Source organism: Felis catus, chromosome B2 (genome assembly GCF_018350175.1).
Source record: "Felis catus isolate Fca126 chromosome B2, F.catus_Fca126_mat1.0, whole genome shotgun sequence".
Taxonomy (NCBI): domain Eukaryota; kingdom Metazoa; phylum Chordata; class Mammalia; order Carnivora; family Felidae; genus Felis; species Felis catus.
This window is the reverse complement of record NC_058372.1, coordinates 96,410,849-96,438,759: the sequence shown is the minus strand read 5'-3', so window position 1 is coordinate 96,438,759 and position 27,911 is coordinate 96,410,849. Positions and strand designations below refer to the sequence as shown.

The following is a 27,911-nucleotide window of genomic DNA, read 5'->3' as shown; positions in this document are numbered from 1 at the left end:
CTCTTTCTCTGCATCCTCGCCAACATCTGTTGTTGCCTGAGTTGTTAATGTTAGCCATTCTGACAGGTGTGAGGTGGTATCTCATTGTGGTTTTGATCTGTATTTCCCTGATGATGAGTGATGTTGAGCATTTTTTCAGGTGTCTGTTGGCCATCTGAATGTCTTCTTTGGAGAAGTGTGTATTCATGTCTTTTGCCCATTTCTTCACTGGATTACTTCTTTTTTGGGTGTTGAGTTTAATAAGTTCTTTATAGATTTTGGATACTAACCATTTATCTGAAATGTCTTTTGCAAATATCTTCTCCCATTCTGTTGGTTGTCTTTTTGTTTTGCTGATTGTTTCCTTCACTGTGCAGAAGCTTTTTATTTTGCTGAGATCCCAATAGTTCATTTTTGCTTTTGTTTCCCTTGCCTCTGGAGACATGTTGAATAAGAAGTTGCTACAGCCAAGATCAAAGAGGTTTTTGCCTGCTTTCTCCTCGAGGATTTTGATGGCTTTCTGTCTTACATTTAGGTCTTCCATCCATTTTGAGTTTATTTTTGTGTATGGTGTAAGAAAGTGGTCCAGGTTCATTCTTCTGCATGTCACTGTACCGTTTTCCCACCACCACTTGCTGAAGAGACTGTCTTTATTCCACTGGATATTCTTTTCTGCTTAGTCAAAGATTAGTTTGCCATATGTTTGTGGGTCCATTTCTGGGTTCTCTATTTTGTTCCATTGATCTGAGTGTCTGTTATTATGCCAAGAAAAGGTGTATTCTTGAAGAAAATAAGGCCACAGTTTCAATTATAAGGACTCCATTTCAGGAAAGAAGGAAGACAGAGCTTGTCAGCCAGAGGCTGGAGACCACAGTACTCTGGTTCCTTCATAAATCAAAGTAATAGGCTTTTTGTCATATACAAGTACAATTGAAGACACTCTCCTTACACCCCAAGAATTGTCTTGTGGTCAGCAGGGGAGGGGTGAACCTATGATGCTCAGGTGGAGAACATGAAACCTTGCCACATATATGAGGAAAGGGGCAGCTGAAGTTTGTATTCATAGGTTAGCAGTTTCAAAAAGCCAATTTAGCAATGGTGCTGAAACCATACACTTGAAGAAGGTTATATTGTTTGTCTAATAAAACTTTCCCATTGTGTATTGGCATGCAGTATTTTATTACAGAGCGATATTTTTTTCAACTATATCTGTTTGAGACTCAGTGAAAAATAGTTCTAGGAAAAGGTAAGATTTTGTTCCATTTATCTATTGTGGCATAAGAAACCACTCTAAAACTTTGTAATTTAAAACAGCAGTCATTTATTTAGCTCAAAAAAAACTACAAATTTGGCAGAACTCAACAGAGACAGCTCATCTCTGCCCCAGATGGTATTGGGTTGCTTGACTAAGGCAGGAGGATTCACTTTTAGGATGGCTCACTCATATGGCTGGCGTGTTACCTCCAGCAGAGTCAGTGAGGAGTTTGACCAGGGCCTCAGTTCCTCTCCACCTGAGCCTCTCCATGGCCTGATTAGATTTCCCCACAGCATTTGACTGTATTTTAAGAATGAGCATCCTAGGGGCGCCTGGGTGGCTCAGTCAGTTAAGTGGCCGACTTCAGCTCAGGTCATGATCTCTCGATCCGTGAGTTCGAGCCCCACGTCAGGCTCTGTGCTGACAGCTCAGAGCCTGGAGTCTGTTTCAGATTCTGTGTCTCCCTCTCTCTGGCCCTCCCCTGTTCATGCTCTGTCTCTCCCTGTCTCAAAAATAAATAAAACATTAAAAAAAAAAAAAAAAGAATGAGCATCCTATAGGAACAAGGAGGACGTGTGGCATTTTTATGACCTCGCCTTTGGAGTCAGGGTCGCTTCTACCATATTTTGGGTTGTCAAGGCAGTCTTGAGGGTCCATCTAGTTTTAAGAGAGAGAGCATGTAGATCCTACCACTTCATGAGAGGAATGTCAGGGTCTTGCAAGAAGAATATTTGAAATAGGAGGTGTAATTGCAGCCAAATCTGGAAAATACAGTCTGCCACCATCCCCAAACTTGTGTCTTACTGCAAGTTTTAAGTCTGATTTTATCCCATCCCTGTGGTATGGGATTCTCAAACCCAGAATCAGGAATGGGGCTTCCATTGTAACCATACCATAATTTAGTCTGCTGGGACTGAATGTGAACAAATGCAAAACTAGTTTGGAGTATCACTTTTGGAATCCAGGCCATATAAGATTACCTCAAAGAAAATAAAGCTTGGTAGTGAATTCATAACAGAAATGATAAATTTGTAGACATTACCTACCATAAGTAAAAGGAAGCAGGAGAATTGGCACCTCATGAATCTGAGACAGGGAAAATATGAAAGGGGCTGTGAAATAAGTGTTTAAGGTGATTAAAGAGAGAAAATAAGGAAAATAAAAAATACTATGAAAAAAGCTCAAGTCCAAGCATCATCTCCTCTAGGAAGTATTTCCTGTACTCTGTGATAAGCTGTGCAAGTCACTATTGTAGCATTTAACATACTTTTTTAACATTTTATACCCTAGCTGCCGCCACGCCTGCAACCAGTCTGAATCTCGAGCACATGGATTTGGTAGCCGCTGGACTTTAGTCTTTTACTTCCAAAGCTTAGCACAGTACATGGCACATATAGGTTCTGAGTAACTTCTAACTAAATAAAGACTACTGATTCTATATTAAATTATAAAAATCAAAAATTAGATCAGTTCAGTTGATCAGTTGAGCAAGTTTTTATACTTAACATTCAGCATTAACATTGACAGCAGTACTTAAGAGTATTAGATGACTTTAGTAGCTTTAATTGGTGATAATTTATAAGGTGTTCACAGGATCCTTCTTTTTGGAAAGAAAATCGTACTCATTTGCTTAAGAGAAAAGGGGTTTCTGTCATGTTCTAAGTAGTCATTCAGATATGGAAAGAGGGCAGTGGGCCATGCTAAAACTTCTACTTTAGCCATCAACCAGAGTGAGAAAAAGCAGTAGACTTGATCCATAGAGCTAGAGTTTCTGTGCTTTAACAAACTATGGTCTCTGGAAGAGAGAAAGTTGTGGATCATTCTTATCAGGTCCTTGTAGAGAGACATCAGATTAGAAGGATTGCTTCTTTCTCCTTTCAGCTTTATATGAAAGTTATGGATGGCACTTTTGAAGGAAAAAATAGAGAATTCCTTGAGAATTCCTGGCTGATCATGTGAAGATACAAGGAACACTGGAGAACAAAGTAAGACTGTAAGCCATCTCTAGATTCATAACAAGCCCTAAATGTAAATTCAACACATTGTTTTTTGTTTATAGGTAATATTAATCAGAATAGTGTAAAAATATTACAACAAATAAGTGAAATTATTTCTTTGAGTTAAAAACTCATTTTCTTGAGTGAGTTCTAGTTCTTTAAACTTTTTAAGGCCTATTATTTTCACTCAGCCTCATAGACTAAGGAATTATTCAGTATCACTCAACATACTTGTAAAATGGATTATTAGATTTATTCAGAAAAAAAAAAATAGTCAAGTGAATGGGTTTAGTTTTGGAACTCTTACAATTGCCTGTATGTATTGGGACACATGAAAAATTGAGGCCTAGAATTCGAAAGTGATCATTTGAAATTTTCTTTAAGTTCATTACTTATTTGATTGGAACCCAATAGTTCAATTTTTTTTCACTCACTAATGTAGAAGGATAATGGTTTGGCATGAATTATATGGTATTGAAGAATTGCACTTTCATCCAAGAAGAGATTTGTTTGCCCCTTTCACCCCTTGCCCTGAGACAAAATCCAGTTGTTAGGAATTTTCTGTAAAAGCAGTCTATCTAGAAATTCTTAGAATAGCTGTACTACCAAGCTTTGTGATTCACTCCTTCTTATTGACTATTAAACCATCAGTTTACAACAAGAGAGAAATCAAGAGGCAGGATGAGAAGAAGAAACTTACTACCTGCTGAAACTTTTGCCTGGGCGCCTAGTCTTCAGCTTGTTTGTTGACCACCTTCCTGACTGCCCAGGAGAATGTAGAGAGTCTGTAACATCACAAAATGATATGTGGCTATTACTTTCTTCTTAAATGTATCTTTTAAAAGAATAGAATCTCTAATGTTTTAAATGGTTGTGGTAAAATGCAAAAGAAAAAATAAGAGCCTAGGTCCTTGGTTTGAATTTTGCCTGTAAACAAGTTACTTAATTCTCCTGAATATCAGATTTCTTATCTGTAAGTCAGGGGAAGAAATGCCTGTCGGGGTTGTTATGAAGATTGTATGAGATAATGTGTATTTCTACCATGTGCCTGCATCAGATTAAGGACTCAACAGATATTAGGTCCGTTTCCTCCTTGTTAGAACTTTTAACAAATCTTTTAATTTGAAAATACCTCCTTAAGAAACTGGTATCTAAAGTATCATGAATCCTAAGACGTGAATTTTTTAGTTCTGGAGTTGTGTGTTTTCCTTCATTCTTATTAATTCCTACTAATGTATAGTTACCAATTTTGCAATCCACAGGAGTATTTTCAGTCTAAAACAACAGAAATCAACCAACCAGGGGGCATTTTACATTTACTTTGAAAAAAGATCTAGAATTATTATTGAGTAGAATCCAAGGGTAACTGTCAGTTGAAATAAATGAAAATATGGGAACACGTAAATTGCAGGTAATTCTTTGCCACTTTAGACTGTCTTTGAATCTTGCTATATTCAGTTTAATCTCAGCCTTTTTCTTCCCCTTAATAGGGGGGGTTAGAAAGAAAATTTAATATTCTATTTCCTTTTCCATCATACTTGTATTTTGGGTACGCTAATCCTTTGGTAAGAAGAGTTGGTCCATTTGTTCCGAGTAACTGTGGTAACTTACAAATAGACCTTCCTTAATTGTGTTTTATAGGGAATCTCCTATTTGCTGTGCTTTTATTTGGCTTCTGATAGTTGACATTTTAAGACATTTATTATATCTATATTTAAAGAGGCAAAAAGGAGGATTGCTCTGTTCATGAACTGGAAATGGGAGTCTCAGAGGTACTCAGATTTTCTTTGCATCATGAAGAACTATCTTGCTTTCTGCCACTTGAGAGGAGGCAATAAAATACATTATTCTAGAGTTGTTATCTGTAGGTGTAGAATTGATGTTTGCTAAATGGGGAAAGAACAAAATTGATACTTGACTGCATTGTAACCAGAGAGGGAGAAATTAAAATTTCATTATTCTTTAATATGTACTCCCTTATCTTTGAAATACACTCCAGTTTTGCTTAGATGGCAGACTTAGAATTCAACATTGTAAACCACACCATGCTATCTTTGGAGATTCTTTAATTTTGCAGATGTTATTGAATGCAAAATTCCCAATGGAAACTGCAGATCAAGAAGCTTTGTTTTACTGATTAATTTTTTTGTGGAAATCAGTCTGGTGGTGATGCTCGTGTTTGCATGGTCATGTTTTCTTCAGATTGAGACCACTTTTGAAGGTGATCTTGTGTAATGATCCAATGAAGAATTGCTCATACTTTCATTTAAACACATCCCACTGATCACTGGTGAATATTCTCTGAATTGCCCAAGACCTTGCTAGTAATTTGTACTAAAAATATCTGGACCTCAGGATGTTGATTCTGTAAAGTTTTAGCAGACCTGCCACAACTCTTGAGCACAGTCCAGAGCTAACTGTAACTGTGGGATATTAAGTGATGTTCTCAAAAGTCTCTCTTGTTTCTTCATCAGTCACTTCTTTAGCAGTTCTGCAACTCAGAAGTTCAAAGCTGTGATTTATTTTTCAGAGTTGAGAAAACAGTTTCTCATTGTTGAAGGTCTTATGGGATTTTGTCTGTATTTTTAAAATTGCTTGTTAGCAACACTAAGTCCTTTATTTTTTTTATTTTGTGTGTGTGTGTGTGTGTGTGTGTGTGTTTTGTTTTTTGTTTTTTTTTTTTTTTGAGAGAGAGTATGCTTGTGCTCACACATGCAGGGAAAGGGTAGAGGGAGAGGAATAAAAAGAATTTCAAGCTGGCTCCATGTCCAGCTCTGGAGCCTGACGTGAGGCTTGATCTCATGACTGTGAGACCATGACCTGAGCAGAAATCAAGAGTCAGATTCAAGAGTCAGATGCTTAACCAACTGAGCCACCCAGGTGCCTGAAGGAACTAAGTTCTTTAAAATAACTAAATAAGTTGTGTAGGGGGCACCTGGGTGGCTCAGTCGGTTAAGCCTCTGGCTTCGGCTCAGGTCATGATCTCACTGTCTGTGAATTTGAGCCCACGTCAGGCTCTGTGCTGTCAGCTCAGAGCCTGGAGCCTGCTTCTGATTCTGTCTCCCTCTCTGTCTCCCCCTCCCCCACTAACACTCTCTCTCTGTCCTCAAAAATAAATAAATAAATAAATAAATAAATAAATAAATAAATAAATAAATAAACAAACAAACAAACTTATAAAAAATGTTGTCAGTTTTATCAAGGGCCAAAATAAATGCATGAGATGAATTTATCATATGAGCACTGAAAGAAAAAAAAATTCCCTATAACCCCATCATTATAGTATTACACATATGCACATATATGTATATATATTTCAGGGCAGCCTACCAATATTTTTCCTTTCAAATTTATTCAGCAATTGTATTTGACTCTTCATTAGGCTAAATATGCCCATCTTCCATATTACTGTAGTCTTGTTCATTTTTTTAATGACTAACATTCTGTCTAGTTGAATCTAACCATTTCCTTTTCATTTGACCTTTTTTCCAAATTTTCAATTATGAATAATCCCATAGATATTAATCCTGTTGTCATGTATCCCTTAGTGTTTTGTGTGTGTGTTTGTGTGCATGTGTGTGTGTGTATATACTGTACATTTATCTGGTGTGAAAACAAAAGATAAACACCTTCAGAGGTACCTGGCATGCTGATGAAATATGGCTATTCTTGTGTAAGAGAAGTCTCTGAATGGATTGACACCTGGCTGGCTCAGTTGGTGGAGCATGTGACTCTTAATCTCAGGGTTATGAGTTCAAGCCCCGTGTTGAGTGTAGAGATTACTTAAAAATAAAACCTTTAAAAAAACACCTTTAAACACATTGTGATGTATTAATAATCAGTACCATGACATTCACTTGATCTACTGAAAGAGATAGTTGAACCTAAAAACAAATTGAATGCCTAAAGAACATTTAAAAGCTGGATCTGAGATATTTGATTGTTTTTTAATGTCATAAGCACATATTCTATTTATCTCAAAGATGCACCACATACTTATGAAATATTGTTATTCTTGTGTAAGAGAAGTCTCTGAATGGATTGGCAATGATTTACTTTGTGGTAGTCTCCATTTAATTAAGTAGAAAGAACACTGAAGGAGATCAGAGCTCTTGGTTAAGTCAATTTAATCACTGGCGCTCAGGTTCATGAAAGCTGGTGAAAGGAGCTTGCTTCCAGACTATGTCCTATAATCTTCACAAAACCATGTGAGTAGATTTCGTCCTGATTTTACTCATAAGGATATTGAAGATTGTAGTTCAGTGATTTGTGCTGAACTCTCCAGGTAGTAAAATGGGCAAACTGATATTAAGCTCAGATTGCTTGATTTAAAACCCATTGCTCTATATGTATTCCATAACTGCCTTTTGTATCTTAGAAATAAAATGGATTAGATATTTTCTAAGCTGAGATACCCTCGGGTTTTAACATTCTATTAATGTGTTTCTGGAAAAGCTATGTCACAAATGAAACAGAGAAGCATAGATATTGAAAAGGACATTTTGCTCAAGCAACAGGTAAATTGTTAAGAACAAATGTATAAAAATCTTGGTATAAGGAAACCATACAAAGGATACATTGAAGTTTTTTAAACATTTATTAAAGCCAGTGTGTAGAGCACTATAATAGATACGGAAGAGACGTAAAGATGAATAAAACATAATCTTTCCCTTCAGTTTAGTTTATAATTTAATGGAACTGACAGACTTAACCAGATGACACAAATAGGTTGACAAATGTTGAATTGAGAGAGGGAAATTGCTGGGATGAAAGGAGTTTAGAACTACCTGGCCACTAGCTTCTGACTTTAAACCAGTGTTAAGAGGTACAGGATTTCATTGTGGTTGTACTTTGTGTTTCCCTAATGACTAATGATGTTAGGCACTCTTTTGTGTGCTTATTAACCATTCATACATCTTCTTTGAGGAAGTACCTATTCAGGTCTTTTGGCTATTTTTTTTTAATGTTTTATTTGTTTTTTGAGACAGAGCATGCAAGCAGGGGAGGGGCAGAAGGGGGAGGGACAGAGGATCCTAACTGGTCTCCGTGCTGACAGGCTGACAACAGCAAGACCAATGTAGGGCTCAAACTCATGAACTGCGAGATGACGATCTGAGCCAAAGTCCAACACTCAGCTGCTCAGCCAGTTGAGCCACCCAGGCTCCCCTTGCCTATTTTTTTTTTTAATTTTTTTTTTTTAATGTTTATTTATTTTTGAGACAGAGAGAGACAGAGCATGAACGGGGGAGGGGCAGAGAGAGAGGGAGACACAGAATCGGAAACAGGCTCCAGGCTCTGAGCCATCAGCCCAGAGCCCGACGCGGGGCTCGAACTCCCGGACCACGAGATCGTGACCTGGCCTGAGTCGGACGCTTAACCGACTGCGCCACCCAGGCGCCCCCCCCTTGCCTATTTTTTAATTGGATTGTTCATCTCACTGTTTTGTTGTGAAAGTTCTACATGTTTTCTTAGTACTTTAACAGACACATAATTTGCAAACATTTTCCCCAGTCTGTAGCTTGACTTTAGAGTTTGTCAAGGAGAACTTCCTGATTTTGTTGAAACTCAATTTATTCTTTTGTAGGATTGTGCTTTTGGTGTTGTATCTAAAGTGCCTAACCCATCATGTATGAACCTCTCAACTAAAAGCCATTTAACCCCACAGAGGACATTTGGTACTGTCTGGAGACTGTTTGTCACAATTGTGTGTGGAGGGTACTCCTGGTACCTGGTGGGTAGAGGTCAGCTAGGGATGCTCTTAAACGTTTACAATGCACAGGACAAACACCCACAACAAATAATTATTTGACCCAAAATGTCAGTAATGCTGTGGTTTACAAATTCTGGCCCCACGGTCACAAAGATATATTTAGTTCTGTGATTTTTGATTTCTGTCTTTATATTTAGTTCTGTGATTTTTGTGTATTGTGTGAGGTAAGATAAGGGTCTAAGTTTATATATGTGTACCTACACACATCTTCCACCTAAGATTGGGAACAAAGTAAAAATGCCAGTTCTTGCCACTTCTGTTCAACACTGTACTGAAGTTTCTAGTCAGTGCAATGAAAATTAAAGGTATCCAGCTTAGAAAGAAAAAAGTACAGCTGTTTTTATTTGAGTCATATATATGTATGACTACTCAGTTACCCCAGCACCATGGGTTGAAGAGACTCTCTTTCCCCATTGAATTGTCTTGATACTTTTGTCAGAAATAATTGACCACAAATATAAGGATTTAGTTCTTACTCTCAACTCTGTTCCATTGATCTGCATGCCTGTCCTTAGGGTAATACTACACTGCCTTAATCATTGTCGTTTTATCCATAAGTGCAAGTAATAGAAGTCCTCCAACTTTGTTCTTGGTTTTCAGAGTCATTTTGGCTATTCCAGGCACTTTACATTTCCATATGAATTTTAGAATCATCTTACCAATTTCTATAAAAAGTTTGCTAGAACTTTGATGAGGATTTTGTTGTATCTACATATCAATTTGGGTAGAATTAGTGTCTTAACAATTGAGGTTTCCAATCTGTAAAAATGGAATGATTCTCAGTTTATTTAGGTCTTTTATTTTTCTCAGTAAAATTTTATAGTTTTCAGTGTCAAATATTGCCCTTCTTTTGTTAAGTTTATTTTTTAGTATTCTTCTTGATGTTATTATGAATAGAATTGTTTTTTAATTTTAATTTTTGTATTTTTTTGCTAGTGTATAAAAATACAATTTATTTTTGTATATTGATATATCCCGAGACCTTGCTAATTCTAGTAGTTTTATTATAGATTCCTTAGGATTTTCTATATAGATAATCATCCTCAGATAAAAACATTTTTCTCTTCTTCCTTTTCAGTCTGAATTTAATTTTTTTTTAATGTTTATTTATTTTTGAGAGACACAGAGATAGAATGCGAATGGGTTAGGGGCAGAGAGAGAGAGGGAGACACAGAATCCAAAGCAGGCTCCAGGCTCCGAGCTGTCAGCACAGAGCCCAACGCGGGTCTCGAACTCACGAGCTGTGAGATCATGACCTGAGCTGAAGTCGGACGCTCAACTGACTGAGCCACCCAGGTGCCCCTGAATTTAATTTTTTATTTTAATTTTTGATCGCACTGGCTGGAAACTTCTGTGCAGCATTGAAAAGAAGTCGCAAGAGCTGCCGTTCTCACCTTATTTTCCTTCTTAGATGGGAAGAATTCAGTCTTTAATTGTTTCATGATGTTAGCTGTAGCTTCTTCATAGATGCCTTTTATTAGGTGGAAGATGTTCTCTTAAGTTCCTCATGTATTAAAAGTTTTTTTGCATGAATAGGGTGTTAGATTTTGGTAAATGCTTTTTCTGTGTCTATTGAAGTGGTTATTTTTTGTCCTTTATGTTTTAATGTTTATTTAGTTTTGAGGGAGGGGGGCACATGCATGCAAAGGGTGGGAGGTGGAGTATAAAGGATCCCAGGCAGGCTCTGTGTTGACAGCCTGATGTAGGGCTTGAGCTCATGAACCGTGAGATCATGACCTGAGCTGAAGTCGGATGCTTCACCAACTGAGCCACCCAGGCACCCCTTGTCCTTTATTCTATTAGTATGATATATTACATTGCTTGATTTTTGGATGTTAAACTTTCCATTCCTGGGAATAAATCCCTCTTGGTCATCATGTATGAGCCTTTTTATGTATAAGTTTCTGGATTAAGTTTGCTAATATTTTGTTGAAGATTTTTATTCATGTTCATTAGTGATATTAATCTGTAGTTTTCTTGTAATGTCTTTGTCTGGCTTTGGTGTTAGAGTAGTGCTGGCCTCATAGAATGAATTGGGGAGTTTCTTTCCTCAGTTTTTTTGAGGGAGTTTGTGAAGGATTGGTATTTCTTTTTTAAATATTTGATAGATTTTTCCAGCAAAGCCAGCTGGGCCTGGGATTTTCTTTGCCAGAAAAATAATAACTCAATTTATTTACTTGTAAGTCTATTTATATTTTCTATTTCCTCATGATTCAGTTTTGGAAATTTATTTCTAGGAGTTTGTCCATTTTTTTCTAAGTTGTTCAATTTATTGGTATAAAGTTGTTCCCAATAGTTGTTCATAATATTCCCCTTATAGTTCTTTTAATGCCTGCAGGGTCAGTAGTGAGGTCTCTTCATTCCTGAATTAGGCAATTTGTGTCTTCTCTTACTTTCTTGATCAGTTTAGATAAGGGTTTGCCAATTTTATTGATCTTTTCAAATAGCCACTTTTTGGTTTCATTGATTTTTTTCCCCCCTGCTTTCTTGGGGTTTAGTTTGCCTTTCCTTGTTTAGTTTCTGAAGGTAGAAGCTTAGATTATTGACTTGAGACCTTTTCCTGATTACAAGCTATAGATATCCCTCTAACACTTCTTTAGTTACAGTCCATAAATTTTGATATATTGTGTTTTCATGTTCATTCATTCAAAATATTTCTAAAGTTTTCTTTATGATTTCATCTTTGACCCCAAGCTATTTAGAAATCTATTGTTTAACTTCTAAATGTGTTGGTTTTCCCAGATACCTGTCCATTTGAGATCTTTGACTTAACTCTCTTGTGGTCATAGAACACCCTTTTAATGATTTCAGTCTTCTTAAATTTATTGAGACTTGTTTTATGTCCAACATGTGGAGAAATGTCTACGTGTGCTTTGAATTCTGCCCTCATTGTGTGGAGTACTCTATAAATCTCAATTATATCATGTTTGTTAGTAGTGTTGTTAAAATCGTCTATATCCTTGTTGGTTTTCTTTGTAGGTCTATCAGTTATTGAAAGTGCAGTATTGAAATCTCTGAATTTCAAATATTACTGAATTGCCTTTCAGCTTTCCATTTTCCCTTCATTTTATTAGGTGTATATACATTTATAATTGTTATATCTTCGTGATGCACTGTTGCTTTTGTGGTTATAAAATGTCCTTCATCATCTCCAATAACATTTCTTATCTTAAAGTCTATTTTGTGTGATACTAATATAGCAGTTCCACTGTCTTATGGTTACTGTGTACATGGCCTATCATTTTCTATTCGATTACTAGTAACCTATGTATTTTTTTTTAATGTTTATTTTTTGGGAAAGAGAGACAGAGCATGAGCAGGGGAGAGGCAGAGAGAGAGAGAGAGAAAGAGAGAGAATGAATCCAAAGCAGGCTGTCAGCACAGAGCCTGACACAGGGCTCGAACTCACGAGCTGTGAGATCATGACCTGAGACACAGTCGGACGCTTAACCAACCTATCCACGCAGGCGCCCCACTTGCAACCTATTTGTGTTTTCCTATCTAAAGTGTGTCTTTTGCATGCAGCGTACAGTTGGACCTTGCTTTTTAATCTAGTCTGACTATCCTTGCCTTTTGAGTAGGTTATTTAGTCTACTCATATCTGATCTAATTATTGATCTGGTTGGTTTTAAGTCTCTCATTTTTCTATTCGTTTTGTATTAGTCTCATGTCACTTTTGTCCGTGTTCCTCCTTTACTCCTTTATGTTAAATAAGTATATTTTAATGTACCATTTTAATTTATCTCTGGTGTTTTCAATTATCTGATTTTGAGTTGTTTTCTTGGTGGTTGTTGTAGGGATTACAGTATGCATCTTAATTTATCATAGACTGCTTCAGAATAATGCTAACTTTAATTCCAGCAAAATATAGAAACTTGCTCCAATATACCTCCTTTTTCCCTTTGCTTGTGTTATTGTGTATGTATTTTATGTCTGTATATGTTATAAACCCATCAATACAGTATTATAATTTTTGCTTTATATAATCTTACATCTTTTATAAAATTTAAGAGAAGAAATGGAAAAAAATACAGATTTATTCATTATTTCTTAGTGCTCTTTGTTTCTTAATGTGGATTCAGATTACTATCTGATACCATTTCCATTCAGTCTGAAGGACTAGATTCCTTTAGTGTATTTTATAAGGCAAGCCTGATAACAAATTTTCTTTTTTGTTTATCTCAGAGTGTTTTTATTTCACTTGATTTTTAAAAGATGGTTTTACGGGATAAAGAATTTTTAATTGTCAATCTTTTTTACTTCCAGCACTTTTCATACATCATTCCACTGCCTTCTGGCCTCCATTGTTTCTGGTGAGAAATCAACCATTAATTTGATTGTAGTTTCTTTGTACAAGAGTCATTTTCTCTATTTCTAGTATTTTTCTTTGCCTTTTAATAGTTTATCTGTGATGTGTCTAGGTGTTTTGTTTTTGTCCTACATGTTGCTTCATTGAGGAGCTTGGCTATAAGTTAATGTTTTTCATCAAATTTAGGAAGTTTTTGCTCAGTATATCTTCAGGTATTTTTTTTTTCTGCCCTATTGCTTTTTCTCACCTTCTGGGGCTCTTACTACACATATATTAGTACACATATATTGTCTCATAGGTCTGTGAGGCTCAGTTTATTTTTCTTTGGTTTTTTACTGTGTTCTTCAGATTATATAATTTTTACTGATCTGTTTTCAAATTCATGGATTCCTTTACTGCTATCTCAAATATACTGTTGAGCCTCTCTAGTGAAATTTTCATTGCAGTTATTGTACCTTTTATCTCCAGAAAAGTTCTAAACTTTTACTGAGATTCTGTAGTCAGAGTCATTTAATTCTTTATACATGCTTTCTTTAGTTCTTTGAGTGTGTTTATTATAACAGCTTGTTTGAAATCTTTGCTAAATACAAGATCTAAAGACATTTGGAGACAAGACAGTTTCCATTGACTTCTTTTTTATAGATCACATTTTCTTGTTTCTTGCATGACACATAACTTTCTGTTGCATACTGGACATTTTAGATAATATACTGTAGCAACTATAGTTTATGATTTTCCCTGCTCTATTGGTCATGTTGGCTGTTTGTTTTATAACTTGCGTGGACTAACCCTTTGAAGTCTGTATTCCTCACAGTGTGCAGTTGCTGCTGTCTCTACTCAATTTTTCCCTTTATTTGTAAACCTGGCTTTTAAGGGGTTGGTTGCCCTGTATCTACATAGCTTAGTGATCAGCCAAAGCTTAATCAGAAGTTATACTAAAACACCTTGAGCCAGTAAGGCTTCTAATCTCTTTTGATGGATCTGTGTGTGAGCTGGGAAGCACAATCAAACTTCATCCTGCCCTGGCTTTTACGTCCCGTTGGTCCTTCTCATGTCTCACCTGCACATGCCTGCAGGCTCCACTAGCCAGGGATACGTGGGCCTTCTCTGTCTCTGCAGTAGTGCACATAGCCTCTGGTTAATTCCCAAAAAGTGGGGTCAGGTCTCCTCTGGCCTTCTTACCTGCTGGAAGTCTCTGTCAAATCCTAGGCTAGTCCGTTAGCTTGGTGCTTGCCACAGACATCACCACTGCAGTTGCTCCAAATCGGGTAATCCTCTATGGCAGAGGTGATAGAGCTTCCTGTTTTTACAGCCTGCCCTACCCTGAGTAAACTACTGCACTGACAAAGCCAGAGGTGGAGGTGGGAGCAGCCCCTGGCAAAGACATGGTGGACTCTCACTGTTTCTCCCTGAAGTCCCATAATTTTCAGGAAGTGCATGCCTTTGAATTGCAGAGTGCTAAAATTATTGCTTTTGACTGTTTGTTCAGCTTTATAGTTGCTTTTTGAGGGAGGATTTGTTAACCACCTCATTCCATCATAATATAGTCAGAAGTCTCTACATTTTAAAGCACTAGTGGGATGCCTGTGTGGCTCAGTTGGTTGGGCTCAGGTCATGGTCTTGTGGCTCACGGGTTTGAGACCCACATCTGGCTCTGTGCTGACAGCTCAGAGCCTGGAGCCTGATTCGGATTCTGTGTCTTCCTCTCTCTTTGCCCCTCCCCCCTACTTTCCTCTCCCTCTCTCTTTCTTTCAAATAAAAACATTAAAAAATTTTTTTTAAAAAGCACTAGTGATCTTATGTTTTATGTTGGTACTATATATAAATAATGTCTCATTCATTAGCCTTTGGGTAGATAATTTGTTACTCAAGTGAAATAATACTTTAGAGAAAAGATGTTGGTGGGGTCAAGGAGAAAATATCAACCCTAAAAGTTTTCTTTGAAACACAGATTGAAAATGAAATGAATCAAAGATCATCAATTAGTTCAGAGCCCTTTCCTCTTTAGTTTGTGGCAGCATGTTGCCTGTTAAAGCTCAAGAATCCTTTGTTAAATTAATTCTGTACCTGTGTGAAATAGCCATAAAATGTTCTTACAATGCAGGGTGCTAGTTTATTTATTTTATAGATTTAGAAATTTATTAGCACCCAGTGTTTATCTTCAGTATTTAAAATTATTCAAGAAATATCAAAGGAATCTAAATTTATTAGTAAAAGGTTTAATATCATTTGTCAAATTGTATGTTTATTTTTTTAAATGAGAACATTCTTTAAAATGTGAAGCATCGCTTTGTTTTAAATTCTGATTTTTTTCATGGTGAAGGTTTTCATATAGGATTTGGGTATTTATCGTGTATCATGAATATTGTAATATATGTAAATCATAGCATTAAATGCAAAATACTTTGGCATTGCAGTTTTTGCAACTAAAAATAAGTTGTCTTCTATCTAAATCAATTTCTCTTTATCTCTAACATTTGAAATTAAATGTTCGTGTACCATAAAATGTTGTTCCAATTAGACTTTGTTAAAGGAAATACTGCCCAGTATGTAAATTCAGATTTAGCAGATTATGTCCAATTTTATAATGTTGGAGATATCACTATACATAGAGTCAAAACAAAACAGTATTAACAGAACTTTTCAGCCTGTAGGCATCCCTTTGTGAAAACACAGACCACTCTCTCTTTCACAATGTTGAGGAAACAAAAGTGTGTTGAGTATGAGAAATGAAGACCATTTGGTAACTTTTTTTTTTCACGTTCACTGAAAATTTATTTTGTGGGAGGGCTGTCCTTCAAAGGCACCAAATGTGTCTTAATGGGATTGGAAAAGGGAACCCCAACCTCATGTAACATTTTTTTTCCTAACTCAGTATATTATTACAACAAGTCTATAGCCATCAGTGGACAGCAGCTTTGGCTGAAGTCCAAAGGGGCCAAAACCCTCACACATAACTCAGGTGCCACGTCACCACCACCAGTTGCTTTCATACTTGGTGTCCCCAGTCATGTAGATGGGAGAGGAGAGGTATAGGGCCTCTGAATGCAGCAAACTGCCAAAAGAAACAGCCTCTGGGAAAGTCTAGGTGGAATGAGGGCACAACCTCACAAACACCTGCATGCCAAGAGAGCCCGTGTATGCTCTCCCAAGTGTGTGTATGGCTATGTAGCATGTGTGAATTTATCACCCAGGTTTTCGTATGTGGCTCCATTCAGCTGGTGGGGTGGGTCAACTGGACTGGAAGAACTGAGATGGCCTCACTCACATGTCTGGCAGCTTGCCAGCCTCCTGGCAGGGACAGATTATTTCTCTTTTGTGTGGCCTTGCATCCTTCAATAAGTTCAGTCCATTTGGTAACTTTTCAATTGAAGGCAAAGCCAAAATGAGCAACACTGTCCTCTTAACGATCATGATTCCCAAATTCATCGATTGTCCAGACTACTTTTTTTTTTATTTATTTTTTAGAGAGAGAGAGAGCACATGAATGGGTGGGAGGTGCAGAGGATCCAAAGTGGGCTCCATGCTGACAGCAGAGAGCACAATGTGGGGCTCAAACTTGAGAACCATGAGATCATGACTCAAACGTAAGTCAGACGCTTAACTGACTGAGCCACCTAGGTGCCCCAGACTACTTTTTGTTTGTTTTCAGTACAGAGCCTTTACTGTACCAGAGGGACACTAAAGGCAGGCCTGTCTCGTGGACTGTGTCTCCAGTGGCCCTAATTCTTTGTAAAATTGATCCTGAGCCAACTTATATTTGGTCACTGATTCTCAAACATTCCTTTCCATCTTTTTTGGTGGTCTTCTACTTTCATTGCCCTAGGCCCCAGATTTTTAATGAGATGCTACCATTACTGAGCACTTATTCAGAGTTTCATACGTAGTAGGTGTGAAAGCTAGAGAAGAGAGCAAGAGAAGATGCATGAGGAAGAGGAGGTCAATTCTTCCCCTTCTATACAGGTGACTCTTGAACAGCACAGGTTTGAACTGCTCAGATTCATTTATAAGTGGACTTTTTTCAATACGGTACTGTCAGTGTACTTTCTCTTCCTTATGATTTTCTTACTAACATTTTCTTTTCTCTAGCTTACTTTATTGTAAGAATACAGTATATAATACATATAATATACAAAATATGTGTTAAATTGACTACTTATTGGTAAGGCTTCCAGGCAACAGTAGACTATTAACTTTTGGGGGAGTCAGAGTTTTACATAGACTTTTTTTATACATAGATTTTTTTTTTTTTTTTTTTTTTTTTTTTTTTTTTTTGAGAGATTGCAGGCAAGAGGCAGAGGGAGAGAAAGAGATCTTAGGCAGGCTGCATGCTTAGCATGGAGCCCAACCTGGGGCTCAATCCCGTGACTCTGGGATCATGACCTGAGCCAAAGTCAAGAGTTAGGACGTTCAAGTCAAGAGTTGGACTGAGCCAGCCAGGCCTCCTTAGACATAGATTTTTAATGATGCAGGGAGTCAGCATCCCTAATACCTATGTTGTTCAAGGGTCAGCTATATTACATTGATCTGACATTTGTTTGCCATCTCAATTATTTGGTTTTCAACCTAACATTTTAGAAATCTCTAGTATGATAAACCTTCAGTATTTTTGATATCTTTGGGAAGTGTGATATTTGAGATTGGTTTTATAACTGTTTTTGCCACAGAATTCATATACAGAGGACAAAACCACATTGTTTTAATCCTCCTAGGCCATTGGATATGTTACACTTGGACTGGATGGCTTGCTCCTGAACGCCAGCCTATCTCTCATTAGGAACATGAACCGATTCATATGTCTTTGGACTTTTTGACCGTTAGTGGCAGAAAACCATAGAATCAAAAACCTAAGCCACACCTTGGTACTGAATTTGTGATTTCATTCCTCTACTCTGTACCCTAATTCTTGATGCCTGAGAGCCAAAGCTATCTTTAAAAGCATAGTAAAGCTCCAGATTTGCTTTGCTTCTCTCTAGGTGATATTTAGTATGTATCATTATGTATATTAGTCTGTCTTATCCAGTATTTCTCAGAGATGATTTTGCAGCCTGTAGACACATTTGGCAATGTCCGGAGACATTTTTGTTTGTTACAGTTGATGCTACTGGCATCAGTTGGGTGGAGGTTAGGAATGCTACTAAACAGCCTGCAGTGCACAAATCCTTACAAAAAAGAATTATCCAGCTTGAGGTGCTGAGATTGAGAAACCCTGGTCTTATCAAATTATTATCATTGAAAATATCACCATATTTTAAAGCAGCATGATTCTCTCTTTGGCTTCCTCATCAATCTCTCAAATTCTTCACCATTTTATCTACAGTGGCTTTTACTGGATACTTATGGATGTAGATCATATTGTGCCATTTTTATTCTTCGTAGAGTATGGCACAAAAAGCATAGCATAATCAGTTATTGGAATAAGCACAAATAATATCACTATCAGAACACATATGAATGAATAAACCAAATGATTTTTTAAAAAAGTAGACACAGGCAAAGGTAACAGTTTGAAATAACATCGACGACACTTAGCACATTGAAATTTCACATCATCTTTGAAAGATAGATACTCATACTGATTTTACAGTATGATAGTATTTGGACAGTTATGTGGTTGACATATTGCTGTTATGTTTACCTTAGGCAAATTACTTAGCCTCACTGAACTTTATTATTCTGTAAAATAATGTATTGAACTAGGTTATCCCTGCTGCACTGTCAGCTCTAACATTCTGAATATTTTTTAGTAAGATGTACAGGTGATTCCTCATAGAAGTTCAAATGTTTAATTTATTAATCAGCATTTATAGATGAGACAGGAAGATTATCAGAAGATAACCATTCCCACTCATGTTTTTCAAAATAAATGTAAAATGTACTGAATTTAGAGCAGGAATGTATTGGTTCCCTCCCCCAGTTTTAAAAGATATACATGTGTTTGTTTAATTATTTAAGTTTGAATAAAAATTTAATTCTTAGTAGGGGTACCTAGGTGGTTCAGTCGGTTAAGAGTGCAACTTCGGCTCAGATTGTGATCTCACGGTTCGTGGGTTCGGGCCCTACGTCCTGCTCTGCGCTGACAGCTCAGAGCCCGGAGCCTGCCTCAGATTCTGTGTCTCGCGCTCTGTCTCTGTCTCTTTCTCTCTCAAAACTAAATAAACATTAAAAAATAATAATAATAATAAATAAAAAATTTTAGTTCTTAATAAACAAAGCTTATTTGGTCTTGTCAGATCAAGACAAAGGCCACTTGTCAATTTTTCACATTCAAATGTGTTTTAATATGAAAATCTTTGTTTTGGGACCTAGGAGATATTGTATATGAATTTCAGTATCCTTTGTGATCAGGACCATAGAAAAATACCTTTGTATTAAATTAAGCTCTGGAAAGCTAGGCATTGCTTTCACATGCTAATAGATGGAATTTAAATTTGTATTTATTTTTAATCAGTTGCCTGGTACTAAAATAAATTTGGATACCAGCAGCTCATAATAGTTAATAGCCTGTATAAATGGGTCCCAAGACACCTGTTCCTTTATTGTTAATGAAGCTCTATTTTATGTGCAGGAAGACTAGAGTTCCTGTTGATTCTCTGTCCTAGCATATCTCCCTGTCTCCTGTGTGCATATTTAAATAACATTAAGAAATGTTGTTTCCTCTTGTTTTCTGTCATCTCTAGAATTCTGCCAGACACAATTATTCTCTTTAATAGGTTGTTTCTTCCCAAATGCATTAGAGTGATATTTTTTCCTGTTTTGTGTGTTTTGAAATTTTTTTAGAATTAAACCTCAATCATGTAATGTTATGAGGATTTGATATAAAATTATGATGAGTTAATAGCACCAGACACACAAATAGCCAAATAAAGTTTTTCAAGGAAAAAATAAATGACTTGTGGAAATTTTAATAGCCTGCGGAAATGTAAGAAAACAAACAAAAATGTAGCAATCATTTCCAAGGTCCTAGTTTCATCATGGTTTATCCTCTGAGATTACTTAACTATATTTTTCTCTCCATTCTCTATTGCTGACAATTGGGAGAGTTTATAATTACTTTATTTGTATTTGCTATTTCATATCAAGCACAACGTCATTGGTCTTCTTGCAAATAATTTGAGTGGAGAAAACCATGTATATAAAGAACTATTATCACAATCTACCAGACATTTGCAAGCTTCTATATAGTAGAATTCTGCTACTAATACGTGGTTCAAAGTAACATTTCTGATCCATGTTGTTCATATCTACTCTTTGGGACAGTATATACAGGTTGTTAAGAATTGTTTTTATCTGTGTGCTCCAGAAGGTGATAAAAAGTGTCCTTCTTACCTCTGCAGATTTTCCTTCTCCAAACACCTGAGTTTTCACTACGGTTGGTGATAGTTTAGAGGTCATTCTTGAAGAAGAGAATATCATATTTGTGAAGTAATAAGTGATAATCACGCTGCTGCATTTATTTTGTGACTGCTGAAGGTAGAGACTAAGAGGAGTGAAAATTCGCTATTCAGGGGTCTTGCTGATTATGTTAATCTTCAAGAGGTAAACCTTCCTATTTGGAAGAATTCACAGGGGAAGTTTTTTCACACCTCAGTCTTGTATTTATTTTGTTGAACTCCTTTATAGTAAAATTAACTATACCATATAATTCAGGACAACAGTCTTGTGCCTCTCTGCAATGGAAAAGCAATTTTAACACTGAATTGTGTGTCCTGAAAAGATGAAAAGTGGTGATTTGAGATCTCTTTCTCATCAGGGGTAAAGAGAAACCTGAATCACAGTCTCTCTGGTGCACTTTAAAATCACACCTGAGGAGAATGGTTTTTGGGTTTTTTTGTTTCTTTAATTTTTTTTAATTGAAGTATAGTTGACACATTGAGGGGTATGTGATTTTGCCTAACTTGGAATATGCCTAGGATGTTGGTATCATTATATTTAAAGCTCTTTAATTGATTCCGTTTTATTGCCAGGGTTGAGAATCACTCTTAGAAGTTGAGCTAAGCTGGGGGCTGTCGGTTGCTAGGTAGTTTCATTACACTGAAAACCCCCTGAAAAGGGCTTCTGGTTACATGATCACTCGGGTAATGATCACTCACTGTAGGTAGGCATGTAGGTTTTTTGGGTGAATGAGTTTAGTACCTTGTTGGAGACTCTCCAGCCTCTTGTGAGAAAGGAGGTGCTTTCCTAGTTTCTCCAGGTTTAAATAATTCCCCCAAATTGTGTCATGGCAGCAATTTTAGTAGACTGTGGAGTTCACTGTAGCTCATCCAAGACACATAATTAAAAATCTTCTTCCCAGTGAGTCAAATATAAATCTAGGACGGTCTCTTCTACTCTTAAAATGTTTTAAATGAAATTTTTTGTTTGTTTCTCATTTAAACCATGACATACTTTACATCATCCAAATTTACTCCTTTCATAAATATGCATACCCTTTTTCTGTATTCTTATCATGGATTGTTCTGCAAAATGAAGTACCTCACTTCCGATGAACTTACTTTGACGTGAGGAGCATAGAAAGAATTTATAAACGATGAAAGTCAGCAAATTTAAGGATAGATGCGTGCGAGGGAGACCATAGGACAGGTACCATTTACCGAATGCCGTTTTATAAGTGTAATCAGATGGCTGTTTATGTAATTAAAAATAGTAAATATGCTCCCCATTTTTTTTTTTTAAGGTAAGCATTCCTTGCCTAGCTTGGCAAATATGTCAGTGCCTCAAAGCTGGGCCTATTAAGAAAGGTTGCCAGTTGCCAGTGCCCCTGCTGAGCCACCGGCTTAGGAACAGCCTCTTCTGACTGACTGCCTTCCAGATACAGGGTTACTGCTTCAGATGTGTGTTGATCATACATGCAGGAATTGGCTCTTCAAACTTTCGCTGCCAGACTAATCACATTTATAGTTTCTTGGCTTATTTTACTTCTTTAGCAAATAGTACCTAGCAAGTTACCGCAGTTAAACCTGTGGAATTCAGAGCACCTGCACTTCTGAAAGCCACTGCTGTGTACGTAGAATGGATTCTAATTTTTAAATAACAGTGTTGCCCTTTGCTTTACAGCCTATTGTTTATTGTAAAGAAACTCTTTGCACTTCTTAATTTTTCATTTGTTCTTTAAGAAAAGGTGGCCAAGGAATATATTTACAGACAGGGTTCCACTTTTATTATTTCAGTCCATTATTTTCTCCTCATGAGAGTCATATTTGTGGTGATAGGCCCTGCATGGCAAGTGCTGCGAAAACATTTGTACAGAGTCTTGCCAAGGAAGACTGTTGACTGTGGAGTATAGTATAGTGACTTCACTGTTCAAGATCTTCATGTGTTTATTAAAAAGAAAAAAACCTCAGATACTAGTTAATTATATTTGTCTGTCTAAATTACTAGATCTTGTGGCTGGTACATTAAATTTATTAAATAGTCTAAGTGTATTCAGTACAGTATTATAACCGTTTTATTGATATACTGGCAAAGAAACAAACATGACCACTCTTTACCATCTGTTTATGCTATATAAAGAAGACCATGTTGGTTGCCATGGAAACTACATTTCCAAAACCACTGAGTGTTTGCTTAAAATCTCCAACCTTTTAAAATCACAAGCTTTTTTCCTGAGAAAAAGAATAGAAAAGTACATTTTAAAATTTCCACTGATTTTCTAAGTCATTTCTCTGTAAAATTCATTTATTATTTCCAGGCTGTTATTTTACCTCAAGATTTCATAAATTAAATTGAGGGACTCTTAATTTGAGAATCTCTGGCATTTTCAGAAACTGGGGACAAAATGTTAATGCTGTCCTATTGAGAGGTGCCACCCCTCTTTTTATAAGTAAAGGCTTTGCTTCTTCAGAAAAACTTTATTGATGTAACAGTTAAAAGGAGTCTGAAGAGGTAACATAATAACACGGTATCCGGGGAGGAAAGGCAGTTGTAATATAATTACAATGGCTAGCCATGTTTAGTTATTGCTGTCATATTAGCTAATATGAGAAAAATTACAGCAGGGAAGGACTTGGCTTTAAACAGACTAGTTTTGACTTTAAAAAGTGTGGCTATTAAAAAATACTCTGTTATAATAAATACAGGAACTATTTTGTGGTAAACTGAAACAAATGGAGTGATTAATGTAAGTTACACGAAAATTACATATTTATAAAAGAGAATTTTTTTAAGTATTTATTTTGAGAGAGTGAGTAGGGAAGAGGCAGAGAGAGGGGGAGAGAGGAGAATCCCAAGCAGGCTCCACACTGTCAGCAGAGCCTGACAGTTACTGGCTGAGCCACCCAGGTGTCCCAAAAGATAATTTTTAATAATAGAATTTTAGAGCCTTCTACTGAGTTTTATATATTAAAAATGGGAGGGGAAAAAATTGAAGGAAATCCTTATTATTTCAATGTATACAACTATTAAGTGCCAAACCAAGGTTATTCTGTTTGCTTTTCCTACTATTGACTTATTTAGGAATATTTAGTACACTTAAGCTCCATGAATCTTTTCTGTGATATTGAAAAATTAAAAGATAACCATGGCACATCCTTAAGTTCAATAAAGATAAACTCATAATAGCAATACTAACCTAATAGTTAAGGTTAATTTTCTGCTTTTTTTGAAACATGACTTTTTCTGCATGTTTGCAGGGAAAAAAATGACGTTTTTGCTGCATTTTCTTATGTAGGTTTGCTTTCATAAAAATACATTTCCTAGCAGCATTTTAAAATTGTGGTATTGTGAAATGGGACTTAGCAGGCCTCTGAATTGATAAACTTAATCATGTTTCTGTGATTCACAAAGTTCCTTTACCAGAAAGTCTTAGTTTATTAGCCCATTCCCCTAAAATCTCATAAAAATATGAAAATATTTTTTTATCATCTGAAAGACTGTTCAGAAGTATATATCAATCCAGGGTTCTGTTAATGCTGTTTGGGAGGAAAGTATTGGATCCCACTGTAGTTAGTTAATGTTTTAGAAGAATGCAGACATAGAATAACAGCATTTCTGGAAAGAGTGAGAACATTAGACCTTCTAGATGATCTTAAATAATTTTGCTTTTTAACTATAATTTTTACTAATTTTTTATATAGGCAATAGCTTGTAAAGTATATCATTTGGAGACCAGAGTGAATGGGAGACCAGCGTACAGAGTGAAGATTGTCAGTGCTTATGTATTGTAGATCACTTTTCAGTTCTTGAATACTATGCAACAGTTAGAGCCATTCAGCAAACATGAATTAAAATATAAACTGTCTGAAGGTGAGGAACATATTGCAAACAGTCAAGCATTTTGGTAGGCCTAACTAATCTGTCGATAAGATTTCTAATTTTTACCTGTGTATGGATAACAAAGCAAAATAATCCTGAAATATGTTGGCCACAGGATTCACCTGTCTTTTAACCTAGCATTAGCCTGGCTACTTTGTGGATAAGGGGGAAACTTTTGATATCAAATGATACAAATAATACAGTTCTTGTTAACCACACTAGAACTTTATACCAAGGAAAATCATTGCGTACATTTGGGTACCAAATTCATTAGGTTTTTGACAGATGTGTTCAGAGGCAAAGATTTTACACTTTTATCATTGTCCTCAAATTTATAAGGTTTGGAACATGATTGGCAGTATGGAAAGAATAATTACTTTTGTATCCTTTTTTTTCAATTTTATTTGATTTTTTTCTTTTAATATGGTATAAAACATTTTTGTCTCTTTAACTTTTATGTCATCCCTAGTTTCTCTCTCTCTGGTAAATTTGAGATAATATTTATTTTGCAGTATCTTTTTAAAAGCCATTATTTAAAACAAATTCTCTGTTTGTGACCTTCTCCCTTACCTTTTCCATCATCATTATTACTAACTGTGTAGTTTTTTTCAGGGTCAGGATAATGAGTATGTATCTCAAATATTGAAACTTTTGCTGTTCAATCATTTGCTTATCAATTAAACCTCAAATTTTCTTTATATTCATCTAAGAAAATTTGTCAGCAGAAATACATTTTTATCTTCCCAAATCTTTTTTTTTTTTTAATTGAGCTCATGGGACATATTTGCTCAAGAGAAGTAGTGATTATAAGTGTTTACCAATGTCTGGCATGCTCTGATATATGGGGAATGGGGTATTTATATAGTTTCAAAATACCTCCCTACAAGCTTATTGATTGTAAAGAGATAAAGTGTGTCTTTACCGTAAGAAACTCCGGTAGACATCACCCTTCCTCAAATGGTCAAAGTGAAAATCTGCTGTGAGAACACAAACTGAAATTGAGGTGGGAAGAACATAGCATCATTTCTGCAATATTCCTGCCAAAGAGGCACAACCTGAATCTAATCATGAAGAAATGTCTGACAAACCCACACTGAGGGAACTTCTACAAAATAACTCGCCTATGATCTTCAAAATCATCAAGGCTGAAAGTCAAGGAAAAACTAAGAAACTCTTCTAGATTAAAGGAAACCAGAGACAGAGCAACTAAGTGCAATGTATAATTCTGAATTGGATCCTTTTGCTCTAATGAATATGATTGAGATAATTGGCAAAACTTAAACGGCTTCTGAGAATTAGATGGTAGTGATGTGTTACTCACTTTTAAATGGTTCAGGAAAAAAAATTTTCTTTGTCCTGTACTTGTAACTTTTCTGTAAATTTGATATTGTTGGGGCGCCTGGGTGGCTCAGTCGGTTAAGCATCCGACTTCGGCTCAGGTCGTGATCTCCCGGTCCGTGAGTTCGAGCCCCGCGTTGGGCTCTGTGCTGACCGCTCAGAGCCTGGAGCCTGCTTCCGATTCTGTGTCTCCCTCTCTCTCTGCCCCTCCCCCTCTCATGCTCTGTTTCTCTCTGTCTCAAAAATAAATAAACGTTAAACAAAAAATTAAAAAAAAATTGATATTGTTTTCTAAATGGGGGCAGGGAGGGTGAGGAAAGATGTAGGCCCTGGAATCCTAATGCCTGGGTTAGAATCATGGCTCTACCACTTAACTTATTACTTCTTTGTCTCAGTTTCCTCATCTGTAAAGTCAGAATAGAAAATGGCACCATACAACATTGTGTGAGGTTCAAGTGAGTGAATGCATACAAAGTGCTAATAAGAGTATTGCGTGCATTTGGGTTTATTTCTGGGATCGAGTGGACAAGATTGAGTTTCTAGTGTATCAATAAGCAGTGTTTAGAATCTTGGACTATTTATTGTTTGTGGTGCTAAAGTGACCTTTATCTTGGTGGAAACATTTCAGTTTAGAAATGTGAAGTAAACATTGTGCTACAAGGCTGTACATTGGAAGAAATGTAGATGCTAATTTTTTTGAGTAGTTATGGGGTTTAAAAAGTACTAACAATAGCTATTTTAATTTGGTTTTATATTCCAATGATTGTTGATTGGTTGATTACATTGATTCCAATGCTCTTCAACTCTGCACCAACTGGAAACAAAGCCTAGCTTGTTTGTTTTACACCTAAGTTCCCTCTGTCCTTCCACTTTGGAATCATATCCTTGCCTCCACGTTATTGGTCCCTGGGAACCAAAGAACTTCAACAAATAACCAGTAATTATGGGAGCAGCTTTGGAGTCAAATAGGCCCAACTTTGAATTCTGACTCTCCACTTACTTTTGACCTTGGACAAGGTCTCAGCTTTCTCACCTGTAAAATGGAGGGAAGTGTATAGTACCTACTTCATGAAGAGTAGGTAGGTACTGTAAAACTGGTCGCTTGCACCCTCTCCTCCCACTCCCCTTGCCCGTGCTCTTGTCCCCACAAAGTCATGGTTGTCCATAGGCTCCACTGCCTTATTTGTGGGGAGATGAGAATCTATGACTTTTCTCATTAGTTTTTTCTTACTTCTTGTGAAATTAAAGGCTGTCATTCTTAGCTTATGCCCCAAACTCTTCCGGAAGGAAAACTTTGGGGGAGAACTGGCGTCCTTATGAAGCAAAGCCTGATCATGACCACAGCACTTTTTTTTTTTTTTTTTATTTCATGGTACTTTAGAGCTATAGTGCTATCCTTTACCTTTTAAAAATGAATTATTTTAGGGCAGCTGGTTGGCTCAATCAGTTCAGCGTCCGACTTTGGTTCAGGTCATGAACTCGTGGTCTCTGAGTTTGAGCCCCACATCGTCGGGCTCTGTGCTGACAGCTCACAGCTGGAAGCCTGCTTTGGATTCTATGTCTCCCTCTCTTTTTGCCCCTCCCCCACTTGTGCACGTGCGCATGCGCGCGCGCTCTCTCTCTCTCTCTCTCTCTCTCTCTCAAAAATAAATAAAAAATAGCCAAATTATGGAAAGAGCCTAAATGTCCATCAACTGATGAATGGATAAAGAAATTGTGGTTTTTATACACAATGGAATACTACGTGGCAATGAGAAAGAATGAAATATGGCCTTTTGTAGCAACGTGGATGGAACTGGAGAGTGTTATGCTAAGTGAAATAAGTCATACAGAGAAAGACAGATACCATATGTTTTCACTCTTATGTGGATCCTGAGAAACTTAACAGAAGACCATGGGGAAGGGGAAGGAAAAAACAAAAAGGTTAGAGAGGGAGGGAGCCAAAACATAAGAGACTCTTAAAACTGAGAACAAACTGAGGGTTGATGGGGGCTGGGAGGGAGAGGGGGG

The 27,911-nt window shown here is 36.6% G+C and overlaps 1 protein-coding gene across 4 annotated transcripts in view; it reads left to right on the top strand.

Moving 5' to 3' along the window:
• The window catches only part of PDSS2 (decaprenyl diphosphate synthase subunit 2), a 288,760-nt gene that overhangs the window by 66,506 nt on the left and 194,343 nt on the right, over positions 1-27,911 (top strand). The gene's annotated exons all lie outside the window — the stretch shown is intronic.